This window comes from Trachypithecus francoisi, unplaced genomic scaffold, assembly GCF_009764315.1.
Source record: "Trachypithecus francoisi isolate TF-2019V2 unplaced genomic scaffold, Tfra_2.0 Lachesis_group0, whole genome shotgun sequence".
NCBI lineage: Eukaryota > Metazoa > Chordata > Mammalia > Primates > Cercopithecidae > Trachypithecus > Trachypithecus francoisi.
Window position 1 is genome coordinate 84,476,144 of NW_022681453.1, and position 13,464 is coordinate 84,489,607.

The window sequence follows — 13,464 nt, forward strand, 5'->3', positions numbered from 1 at the left end:
TCCCAGTTTCTCCTTGGGTCAAGATAAGTTTTATTTATTTTTCTACTTTCACTGCATTAATTTAGGAAAGAAAGAGTATTTTGTTAACAAACAATTGTTTGGTTATATGATTTTCTCTTTGAAACTGACATAATTTTGCAGATTAATTTTCATGAATGATGTAAGTAAATTAAAACTAAGATTCTTTCCGAAGCTGCATTATTGGAAAGTACTTTGAAATCAAAAACAATTACTTACCTATGGCTGACAACTGATTCTATTAGATTACTCCGAATATTTTATCTTAGAATTGAGAAAGATTTACAAATGGACAAACATTTTTCAGCAAGAAAGTAAAGTGAATTATATTTCCAAGCGTAAAATTTTATGTCTACATATATTTTGATAAAGTAAATTAAATAGAAATATCGTATTATTGAACTTGTTGATTGGAGCATACAGTTTATCCTTTAGCTTTAGTCAACTTAAATTCTAATGGATGGACCACAATAATTTCATGTATCTTACACAATTTCTCTATACAACTGTGTTGATACATAAATACATATTTAAATAATATTTATATACAGTCTTTATCTGTATATATTTTGGTTGAATGTGTCTGATTAATAGATTAATCTTTAAGAATCAACCAATGAACTGAATTAATAAAATATGCATATATACCTAATTAGAAAAACCATGGCCTACTGGTTAAGAGTAAGGGCTTTGAAGGTGTATTTCACATATATTTGTTAGCCATGCATTCTTCTAAATTTCAGTTCCTTTATCTGCAAAGTTGGATAATAAAAGTGGCTATATTGAGTTGTTTTAATAATTGCAAGTATAAATGTGTATAAAGCACTTAGAATGATACCTAGCATATAGTAGGTGTTCCACAGAAGTAGATTACTATCATCATTATTATAATTCCATGTTGAAGAAGCAAAGAATAAAACAAGTACTAGCCATATTTCAAGGTAACAGAAACTATAAAATGCTTGTTAAAAAAGCATAAAAGTGTCAGATGTATAATGTGCTTAAAAATGGGCAAGAAATCTGAATAGAAACTTCTCAAAAGAAGACGTACAAACAGCAAACAGGCATGAGACAAGGTATCCAGCATTATCGATCATCAGAGAAATGCAAATCAAAACTGTAGTGAGAGATCATCTCACTGCAGTTAAAGTGGCTTTTGTCTAAAAAACAAGCAACAACAAGTGCTGGCAAAGATGTGGAGAAAAAGGAACACTTGTACCCTGTTGGTGGGAATGTAAATTAGTACAACCACTGTGGAGAACAACCTGGAGGCTCTTCAAATAACTAAAAATTGAGTTACTATATGATCCTGCAATCCCACTGCTAGATACGTACCTAAAAAAATCAGTATATTGAAGAGATAGCTGCACTCCTATGTGTATTGCAGCATTATTCACAATAGCCAAGATTTGGAATCAACCTAAATGTTTATCAGTAGATGAAAGGGTAAAGAAAATGTGGTACATATGCACAATGGAGTACTATTCAGCCATAACAAAGAGTAAGATCCTGTCATTTGAGACATGGATGGAACTGGAGGACATTATGTTCAATGAAATAAGTCAGTCATAGAAACACAAACTTTGCATGTTCTCACTTATTTGTGGGAGCTAGAAATTAAAACAATTGAACTCATGGAGCTAAAGAGTAGAGTAGAATGATGGTTACCAGAGGCTGGAAAGGGTAGTGGGGATGGGGGTAGGTAGGAATGATTAATGGGTCCAAAATTACAGTCAGATAGAATGAATAAGATCTAGTACTTGATAGCACAACACAGTTACTACAGTCACCAATAATCTACTGTATATTTTAAAATAAAAATAGTGTAATTGGATAGTTTGTAACACAAAGAAAGGATAAATGCTCAAGGTGATGGATACCCTATTTTCACTGATATAATTACAATGCATTATATGCCTGTATCAAAATATTTCATGTACCCCATGTATAAACATATACACTTAGTATGTACCCACAAAAATTTTATACACGTACTAATATATACACCTGCTATGTACCCACAAAAATTTTAAAAACCATAAAAACCAATACAAAAAGCATATTTTTATGAAAATGTAGCATATTAATGCATCTTATTAGATGCACATATGTATAGATATATGCATATTTACATGTATATTAATATACTGGTATATTATATGTTTATGTGTATGTGTATGTGTGTATATATGTATATATCTTATATATAATACCAGCATATTATTATAGTAGTACATACATAGATATGTGTGTAATATACATACGCATATATATACAAGTTCACTATCGTAACACTACAAATGTTCTTTCTCTTTGCTTAAGGTCAATATGTAATAAAAACACAAAGATGAATTTAAGAGCTAAATAGATGCAGCTGTGAATAGAATTACCATGAACACAGCACAAGGAGATAACAATAAAAAATAGTTGGTAAGAGATATGGGGAATAAAGTGAGATTTAGCATATGTCTAGTATGATTTCCACTTTAAGTAGATAGGGTGAGTTAGGGTAATGTGATGAAGAGAAATAATTCAAAAAAAAAGACTGAGATGATGAATGAATGAAAGGCTGAAATAATGAAATAAAAGGAATCTTCTATTCAATAGCTATACCAACTGTGATAAACGAAAAGTTAAGACATACAAAGGAATATATTAAAGAACCTAAATTGAGTAGAGGTACAAGTAACAGCATAGATACATTGCCAAAGCATGCTGTTGAGCTAAAATAATCATGATGTGTCCAAAGGGTTTGCATAATGTTGACTCTATTTAGATACAGTTAAAACCATAGAAAACAATTTTTTGAATATAAACAATAAATAAAAGAAAAAACTCCATCTTTGTTCATACTGTTTATGAATATGAATGTGTGATGAAAGTTTAAAACAATTTTGGAAATAATATACAATGGATTTAGTAAGGTCGAAACAGATATAAGATTTAAAGTGTATCTCAAATATTTTGCCTTTAAATAAATTATAAAAAAAACTGAGGCCAATATAGTAAAATATTAACATCTGCTAATTGATAGTGTTTGGTGCATAAGAGTGTGTTATATTCTTTTCTATACATTTAAAATATTTCACATTTAAAAACATGTCCAGTTCTGAGAAGCTTTAGAATTTTAAAAATGATCATTCTTAAGAAAAAACTCCTGTGAGAAATTCATCATTAATTAGGTGATTAATTCAGAACTTTGGAAATAGGATTTTTTTTTCTTTCCAAAAGACCCAAATAAACTGTACTACGAGGAATGTGTCTAATCTCTCAGAAAATTAAGGAGCTATGTCCGTCTTGACAGGAACTGAAACTGGTTCCAGAAAGTCTAAGAATTTCAGTGCTGATACATACTCCACTAAGGGTCATTTCAAGACACATTTATAAACCATATGCTCCAAATTCAACCTTTACCAGCACAATTATAAAATGATTTAATGTGGAGAATCTATTAATAGTTTTCTTAGGAATTAAAAATTTCTTCACTGAAAACACAAATGTTAAAGTTGAAGCAATGAAAACAACCACATGCAAACTAAATGATGCAAAATCATGCAAATGTTCTTTCTCTGTGCTTCAGGTCAATCATCTGTTTTTACAAGAACAGGACAAAAAATGGGAGCTCCTATAATAACAGGACAAAAAGGGGAACTCCTTTTGTATATGTAATGATTTCACTATGTTTTCAGTTTGCAACGCAGTTAAGGTTCAATGATAAAAGCAATTTTACAGGGGTAAGGGTTATGTGCAATATCACAGACAGGTGAGGCCCATCTCTTCTGCTTTCATTCCTCCATGTTCCTGTTGTGCTGATACAGCAGGACTATTCTAGAAGCAGGGGGAGTGAGCACTGCACTTCTAGTGGTGTCACCTTTTGGTCAGGATATTAGGCTAAGGTCCCTTCTTGATTCTGGTTACTGATGGAAGGAGGTTATCGAATTTTGAAAATCTTTCAGCATTACAACCAACACAGTCTGTTTGTTAGTAGCATGGTGTAAAATGTAGATAACATAAATTAACTCTCTGCATCTTTGTTGTGTTCTTTTTAAAAATAGTTTTTAAAATTATATCCACACATATATATCCACTGAATAAAATTATCATGTACTCAAATATCTATACCTATATCTAAAAGTTGTAATTACATCACTCAGGAGTAATCATTATTAACATGCTGTTTACTTATATACTTACACATATTTTCAAAATACAAATTGACTCATATTTCACAAGTAATTTTGTAATTTTTAAAATTACTTTGCCTATCCTTTCCCCACTTTTTGATGGGGTTGTTTGTTTTTTTCTTGGATATTTGTTTGAGTTCTTTGTAGATTCTGGATATTAGCCCTTTGTCAGATGAGTAGGTTGCAAAAATTTTCTCCCATTCTGTAGGTTGCCTGTTCACTCTGATGGTAGTTTCTTTTGCTGTGCAAAAGCTCTTTAGTTTAATTAGATCCCATTTGTCAATTTTGGCTTTTGCTGCCGTTGCTTTTGGTGTTTTAGACATGAAGTCCTTGCCCATGCCTATGTCCTGAATGGTACTACCTAGATTTTCTTCTAGGGTTTTTATGGTATTAGGTCTAACATTTAAGTCTCTAATCCATCTTGAATTAATCTTTGTATAAGGGGTAAGGAAGGATCCAGTTTCAGCTTTCTACTTATGGCTAGCCAATTTTCCCAGCACCATTTATTCAATAGGGAATCCTTTCCCCATTTCTTGTTTCTCTCAGGTTTGTCAAAGATCAGATGGCTGTAGATGTGTGGTATTATTTCTGAGGACTCTGTTCTGTTCCATTGGTCTATATCTCTGTTTTGGTACCAGTACCATGCTGTTTTGGTTACTGTAGCCTTGTAGTATAGTTTAAAGTCAGGTAGCGTGACGCCTCCAGCTTTGTTCTTTTGACTTAGGATTGTCTTGGCAATGCGGGCTCTTTTTTGGTTCCATATGAACTTTAAAGCAGTTTTTTCCAATTCTGTGAAGAAAGTCATTGGTAGCTTGATGGGGATGGCATTGACATTTCTCAAAAGAAGACATCCATACAGCCAACAGACACATGAAAAAATGCTCATCATCACTCGCCATCAGAGAAATGCAAATCAAAACCACAATGAGATACCATCTCACACCAGTTAGAATGGCAATCATTAAGAAGTCAGGAAACAACAGGTGTTGGAGAGGATGTGGAGAAATAGGAACACTTTTACACTGTTGGTGGGATTGTAAACTAGTTCAACCATTATGGAAAACAGTATGGCGATTCCTCAAGGATCTAGAACTAGATGTACCATATGACCCAGCCATCCCACTACTGGGTATATACCCAAAGGATTATAAATTACTCTACTACAAAGACACATGCACACGTATGTTTATTGCGGCACTATTCACAATAGCAAAGACTTGGAATCAACCCAAATGTCCATCTGTGACAGACTGGATTAAGAAAATTTGGCATATATACACCATGGAATACTATGCAGCCATCAAAAAGGATGAGTTTGCATCCTTTGTAGGGACATGGATGCAGCTGGAAACCATCATTCTTAGCAAACTATCACAAGAACAGAAAACCAAACACCGCATGTTCTCACTCATAGGTGGGAACTGAACAATGAGATCACTTGGACTGGGGAAGGGGAACATCACACACTGGGGCCTATCATGGGGAGGGGGGAGGAGGGAGGGATTGCATTGGGGAGTTATACATGATATAAATGATGAATTGATGGGTGCTGACGAGTTGATGGGTGCAGCACACCAACATGGCACAAGTATACATATGTAACAAACCTGCACGTTATGCACATGTACCCTAGAACTTAAAGTATAATAAAAAAAAAAAAAAGAAAAAAGAAAAAGAATAGCAAAAAATAAAAAAATAAAAAAATAAAAAAATAAAAATAAAAATAAAATAAAATGACAAAAAAATTACTTTGCCTAAAAATATATAGTAAATGACTTTCTAGATAAATATATATTTATTCATTTTTAACTGTTTACTACCATTTCAATGTATTTCCATTGTATTTTAAGGTTTGGGGACTCTGAACATTTTTGTACACATATTCTGCATGTGGAATAATGTAGAATTGTAGCATCCTATGAAAGAAACCTGCGAAAAAATAAAGCAGAGTACTTCTCAGTGACAAAACTTCTTTACTCTCACCTTGAGGAACTGATCTGAAAATCAAATCTCAATCATACTCCTTTTTAGAAAACATTACTCCAGACTTATTCCCGTGCAAATGAATCCCAAACAAAAAGTTACTAGTTTTAAATTAATAAGAAAATGTTATACTGCTACATTTTCTATAGCCCATAAATGCATGGCAATTGGAAGAATGGGCTCTTTAATTAAAAAGATGATAATGATGATAGTACTGATTATGCTGAGAAATACCACTACTACTATTTAAAATACTAAGCCTGAGTTAACAGACTGTGAACTTCGTGAAATTAGTAATGAAATGACATGTGAATTTTACTCAATTATATAAACGTAATGCCTTCATTATACAGTCTTTGTTGATGTGATTAACAAATAATATAATCAAAAGATTATATTTAAGGTGATTGACTATTTATGGTTGTGAACATTTTGTGAAAAATAACAAACATCTCTTTCAGAGCTACTTTTCCCATATGCCATTATTCCTAGTATCAGGGTCATATAAATAGCTACAAAACTTCAGCATTGTAGCATGAATGTGTTATAGAAATAAAAAATAGTGCTAAGTATATTTTCCCTAACTCTTGCCAAATTTCTATATCTATCTGTTTATCTATCTATCTATCTATCTATCTATCTATCTATCTTTCTATCTATCTTAATAATGTTTAAATCACTGCATGTATGTATCTTTTTACATGTAAAATGAAGACTTCCTGACATTATCAGATTGCTCTAGACGCTGATACCAGTTGTCTTAAGGAAGATCTTCTGAGGCAACATGTGAGGGTTATTGAAAAGGAATTTTATTAATGATAACTTTTATTAAAAGAATAAACAAAAGCAGTGCTATCGTAAGGTACTTTTTTCATTGCTCTTGAAGCCATGTAAGAGTGATGTGAGGAACAAAGGTCATTGAGCAATCTTCACCCAAGTAAGGATGATGGCCCAGATCAACAGTGTTCTGCAGCATAGCATACTCTTATGTACTATATTTTCAATTACAACATATGGTATAATTGGAAAGACAAAATAATTATTAATTATAAAACACTCTTCCCCAGGCTTTCAGAAATAAAACATGCACTATAGGGAGTATGCTTATGGACTCTGATCCAGTATTCCTGAAGATCAGTTACTCTAAACCTAAAATAAATGAGAATTAAAAGAAGTATTAGCTCTGTAGTTATAAATCAGCCTTAACATAAATTCCTGTGTCATTAAAAGGTCAAAATACTTCCTATGAAAGTTCATAATTGGAAACAATTTGCAATGAGTTGTTCCTGGTTTAATGTTTTACTGCTTAAAAATGAAACATGCTTAAAATCAAGCAACTATGGAATTTAAAAATTGTTTGGAGTTTCTAGTGATGCCAGTAATGTTTATTGAGCACCTACTATATACTAGGTGCTGTTCTAGTTATTGGAGACACTGTAGTGAACAAGAAAAAAATGCAGACCGTATTCTCTTGGAGCTAGTATTGAAGATAGAGTTAAAATAAATTTTAAAAATTAAAGAAATAAAAATACAATAAGTGCTGTGAAAAAGAGTAAGTTATATAAGAGAAGTTATATAAGCGAAGAAGTTATATAAGAGATATAAGAAAAGAGTAAGTTATATAAGCGAAAGAATGATACATAATATGTGGTCAGTAACTATTTTCTGAGATAGCATACATAAATGATCTCAGCTAAGATCCAAAGGAGAAAACAGTAGGCCTGTAGTTATCTGGGGAAGTATATTTCATACAAATGAAATGGGCTACACCAACTCCAACTCTGAGGGAGGAGTCAGCTTAGCAAGTTTGAGAAAAAAACTAGCTGGTATGACCAGGGCTGAAGTCAGAGTGGATAAGGGAGTATAAAGCCTATATGCTATACAAAAGCTCAGATTTTATTTTTACCGAAAGAGGAAGGCTTTGAGGACTTTTAAGTAGGAGAGAAACATCATCTGATTCATGTTTTGACTAGATGACACTGGCCACGTGAGGTAAGTAAATCAGAGGGAATACAAGGGAGCTGATATCACAAGCCTGTGGTAGAAAATGAGGTTCAGAATTGGAAACAAAGTTCATATGGGGCCTTACAATTTATTTCAAAAACTTTTTACTTTCGGTGTAATGAAACCAAAAACTATTGGAAAATTTTTAAGAGAGGAACTATAGGCCAGGCGAGGTGACTCACGCCTGTAATCCTAGCACTCTGGGAGACGGAGGCCGGTGGATTGCCTGTGCTCAGGAGTTCGAGACTAGCCTGGGCAACAAAGTGAAACGCTGTCTTTACTAAAAATACAAAAAAAATTAGCTGGGCTTGGTGGAATGTGCTTGTAATCCCAGCTACTTGGGAGGCTGACACAGGAGAATCGCCTGAACCTGGGAGGCAGAGGTTACAGTGAGCCGAGATCACGCCACTACACTCTATCCTGGGCAACAGAGCAAAACTCCATCTCAAAAAAAAAAAAAAAGAAGAACTATAGATTTTGTGATTTTTAAAGGCTCACTGCCATGTGGAGAGTAGGTTGAAGGGGGTACACAGGGAGACCTGCTAGGAAGCTACTGTAGCATGCAGGTGAAAGTGGAATTAAAAATGGGAGTACTTAGAAGCCACTTGATTTTGTGTGTATTTTGGAATTAGAGACAAGAGGATTGCCTGAGAAATTAGATGGAAGACATAAAAAATAGAGGTGTGTCAAGATTGACTTTTAGGTTATTTGACTTGAGCAACTGGAAGGATGGAATAATCATCAACACAAAGGAGAAAGGTCATGGGTAAAGCAGGTTTGTGTAGAATGTTAGGAATTAAATTTTATTTATGTTTAAGACATGTGCCTTAATTACCACGTGCATGGTGTTTTGCTCATGAAATTGACAAATAAGAGAAAATAATTTGAGTAGGCTAGTTATGGCACTGCATCATACTGCTTTACTGGGTTTAGTATAATAAAATAGAGCAGATTTCACCGTAAATATAGAGCCTCTTCCATGATTGCAATCAGTTGCCTGAATATTGATTCTATTTAGTTTCTCATGTCAAATGTGTGTATATATGTGTCCTGAGTGATTTAGTGACTTGATTTCTAAAATCCTGAAGGTTAATAGCCATAGCCTGTTGTAAATAAAATTTATATCTACCAATGTTGTGCATATGGTGAATATAGTGAAATTAGCCATTTATTCACTATCAATGGATATACAAAATCACATTACAGTTTTCTCTATGACGCCTAATGAATGAGCTTAATATTCGAAGGGATTTCATTGTGTGCCTAGCATTGACTTTTTATTGTATATATTTTTATATGTTCAAACTACATAAGTAGCTTGAATGCAAGTAATGATTTTCATTGGGGAGGGGAATTTTCAAATATGAATAAGTGCTTTAAAGGAATGAAATTAAAATCACTACATTGATTTGCCTTAGATTTGCAGGTTGAGCTTCAATCATCATTCTTGAAACAAAACCAGTATGATTTATCATTACAGTGATATACACTGTCAGTATGGTTCCCCTCAGTCTGCCATAAAATATTTCTACACCAACCTAACACTTGTTAAATTATACATGACTATTCCTTTTGACTTCCTGTTTTATTAGATATGGAGATGATTTAGTTATAACATATTAGCTTGGAGCAAAGCAGTCATATGGTGCACATTGTACCTTGAGATAAGTAATTCTGGCCAACTTCTTAATTTATGCTTTTCTACATATACTGTCTACTTAAAATCCATCTATTAGATAAATAAACTTCAAGTAACATATAGAAATCTGTTGACTGGGTCAAGTTCAGTTCAGCCAAGTAAAATGTCGGAAGATTTAATTAAATCTTATCTACAGCAATGCTGTCAAGTGAGAAAAACTGGATCCTAGAGCCTCACAAAACAGAGGTTCTCATGAGATTTGTGGGTTGTAAGACCAGTTTTCTGTGTCTTTTCTACAAAGATCAAGTACAGAATGGCATGATAAAAATGAAAGAGAATTAATTAATAATGATTACAACTTATGGATCTGAAAGGGTTCTATTCATTTTTTCAGCACACTTGGTTTATGCACTTCAGAATGGAGAACATTTAGTAGGCATAGTCTGTATATTTCTATTTATGTTATGCTTATTGCCATGGATTAAACCTAAAGAAGATCTTTAAGGTCACAAACATTTTATGACTTATATTACTTCAGAAGGAGACAGTGAAAGTAAAATTATCTTCACAAAGACCAAGGACAAAGCCTTCAGTTCCATAGTTTTTCAATTTGCTCTGCTTAGTCTCTCCAGGTTTATCTTCACAAGTTCTTTTGAACTCTTTCCACCACGTGGACTATGAACACTGCAATGTTTATCTTCCCTACATAGAGAGGCACTATGTAATCAGTGACTTGAAATAAAAGGGTTCCCCCCCATTTTTTTTTTTTTTTTTTCTGAGACAGGGTCTCACTTTGTCGCCCAGGCTGGAGTGCAGTAGCCTAATCACATCTCGCTACAGCCTCAAACTCTTAGGCCTAAGTAATCCTCCTGTCTCCTGAATAGCTGGGACTACAGGCAGGTACCATCATGTCTGGCTAATTTCTTTTTTTTTTGTTTGTAAATAAAAGACAGAGTCTCATGATGTCACTGAGGCTGGTCTCAAACTCCCGGACTCCCAAAGTGCTGGGATTACAGGTGTGAACCACCAAGTCTGGTCAAGTTCTCATTTTGTAATGCTTTATTTTTGTTCAAGGTGCCCTTATATAAAACATGTGTTCCCTATAATCTTCTGATGTTTCCCATTAATAAAAATATTTCAACCCAAATTGTGATTTTATTCACTGATATTTATGCAAAGTATTTCCTTCAACTTCCCCTCTTTTATTTTACCTGATGAGTTATTTGCTTGATTTTATTTACATGTGTTTTCTCAGCTTGATGGAAATATAGCAGAAATATAAAAATTGTATGTACTTATGATGTACAATGTGATGTGGTGATATATGTTAACACTGAAATAATTGGTACAACCAAACTTCTTAACATATTTATCACCTCACATAGTTACCTTTCGTGTGTGTGTGATAATAATACCTAAGATCTACTCTATCAGCAAATTTCAAGTATATAATGCATTATTACTATTTATGGTCATGCTGTACATTAGCTCTCCAAAACTTGTTCATCTTATAAATGCAACTTTGTACCATTGGATCATATCTCTTTATTTCTCTTAGCCCCAGAACCATGGTAACCACATTTCTACTCTGTTTCTATGTTTCTATGTTCTTTATTCTATGTCTATGCTGCTCATTTTAATGTAGAAAAATATTAACCTATGTATTCAGAGAAAAAGAGAACTCTCAGAAATAATAAAAAACATAATCGAGTTTAAAGGAGAATAATAGATATCAGAAATAACCTAATATGATATATTTAGACAGTAAAGATGATTTCTTATTTTCTATGGGAAAGAAATAATGGCAGGCATAATCTGATACCAGAGAAGTTAGGACTAAAGGATGTCACATCCTTTAAAACTATGTGAAACTACATTGAGAGTAAATGGATGTGTATTTGGAGATGGTAATGCCTAACCATTACTGACATAGAAAGTTTTAGGATGTCATGAACTATCTAGGAACATAATACGTTATTACTGTTGGGCTAAAGGTAATGTTTGTTTATCTTTTTTTTTTTTTTTTTACCTGCATCAGTTTATAAACTTGTTTAGGTCTCTATAATTAAAATATTGATGTTATTTTATTATTATGCACATTTGTTACTTTCTTTTTATTGACAATTTTCAAAAGATTGCTCCAAATAACAGATTGCTTCATTGGGTGAACTCTATATTTTTCCTGATTAATTTTACATATGCTCCTTGATGGCTGCAATCAAGGAATATCTTCACACAGTATAGAAAGTTACTTCATTATTTTTCTTTTTCCAGCTGGATAAGAAAAATTACCTTATTCAGTCTCTGGTAAATTAGTCCATGAAAAGAAGCCCGTTCCTTCTATTGGCTTATAGTTCTTGGTGTCATTATTGCAGTTTTTCCCTTACTTTTAATTGTTAATTTGTATTTATTAAAAAAGAAATTTATGATAATAAGGAGTACAAAGCAGGCAATCTTTGTAGCTAGAAATTTAGCTTTTACATTAATTTAAATTTATTACAAAGGAAATATATGAAAATTAAGTTATAGAAACAAGCAGAAAATAAAAATCATACATGATTGCCCACCAAGAGAATACCACCCTTAACATTTCAGCATTTGTCTTACAGTAGCCTTTCTACATTTCTAATAACACATGTACACATATACACACCACATACAGAGAAAATAATGTTCTCAGTACAGAAGCTGAAGAAGGCAAAATCTCTAGGTTTTATTGCTTTGCTGCCTCAGGTATTCACTTTTATCTTGGGCTTTCATTCTTTCTTGAGGGTGTAAAAATGTTAGATTTTGGTCTCTGTCACTCTGGGACCTTAGAAAATATAAGAGACTGTTTTTGAACTAATCTTTAGGCACTCCATGCCACTACATCTGTCACTCCTAGGTCATCATATGGTTGTTGAGAAGACTTTGGGGGGACAGGTTGTTCTAGATCCTAGTATTTCATGGACTCCCCTAAAGAAGAAAGATACACATCACATTTGTGCTCAGATACTCAAACTCGTGTACCAATTTCATAATCCCTTCTTCAATAGATGAAGTCTGCAGAAATGTGGGACTGGGGAATGGGTACAGGGTACGGGGTATAAGACCTCTCAGTACATTCCCTTCTGCTTCCCAAACCCAGATTTTATGGAAAATCTTATTTATGTGATAGCATGTACTACCTCTTCATGTACACCATATGGCTTATCTTGGAACTTTGTAAGGCCTAAACATTTAAATTAAAAAAAAATCAGGTTCTTGTAACACACAAACTTTTCCTCATGGCAATAACTAAGAATTCCAAGCTTACCTAGAATTTAAATGTCATGAATTAGCTTATTTTGCAGTAGTATATGATAATTTATCATCCTTTCTCTGCAACATTGTAGCACAAACTCCCAGTTTTGTTGCTGATAAAGGATGTGAAATAGAATTAGATAACCAATAACCAAACTTTAAAAAATACTTCAAAATGCTATTCCTATACTTCATCTCTATGTATTCCAAATATTTCAATTTATGAACGATCATCTGCAAATGGCCTTTGGTAACATGTTTTTATGAGTTAACTATGTATCATAAACATCTCTCTGAAAGACTTGAAAATGGCTATCAATTATACAAATGTAGATAATACATATGTATAAATCG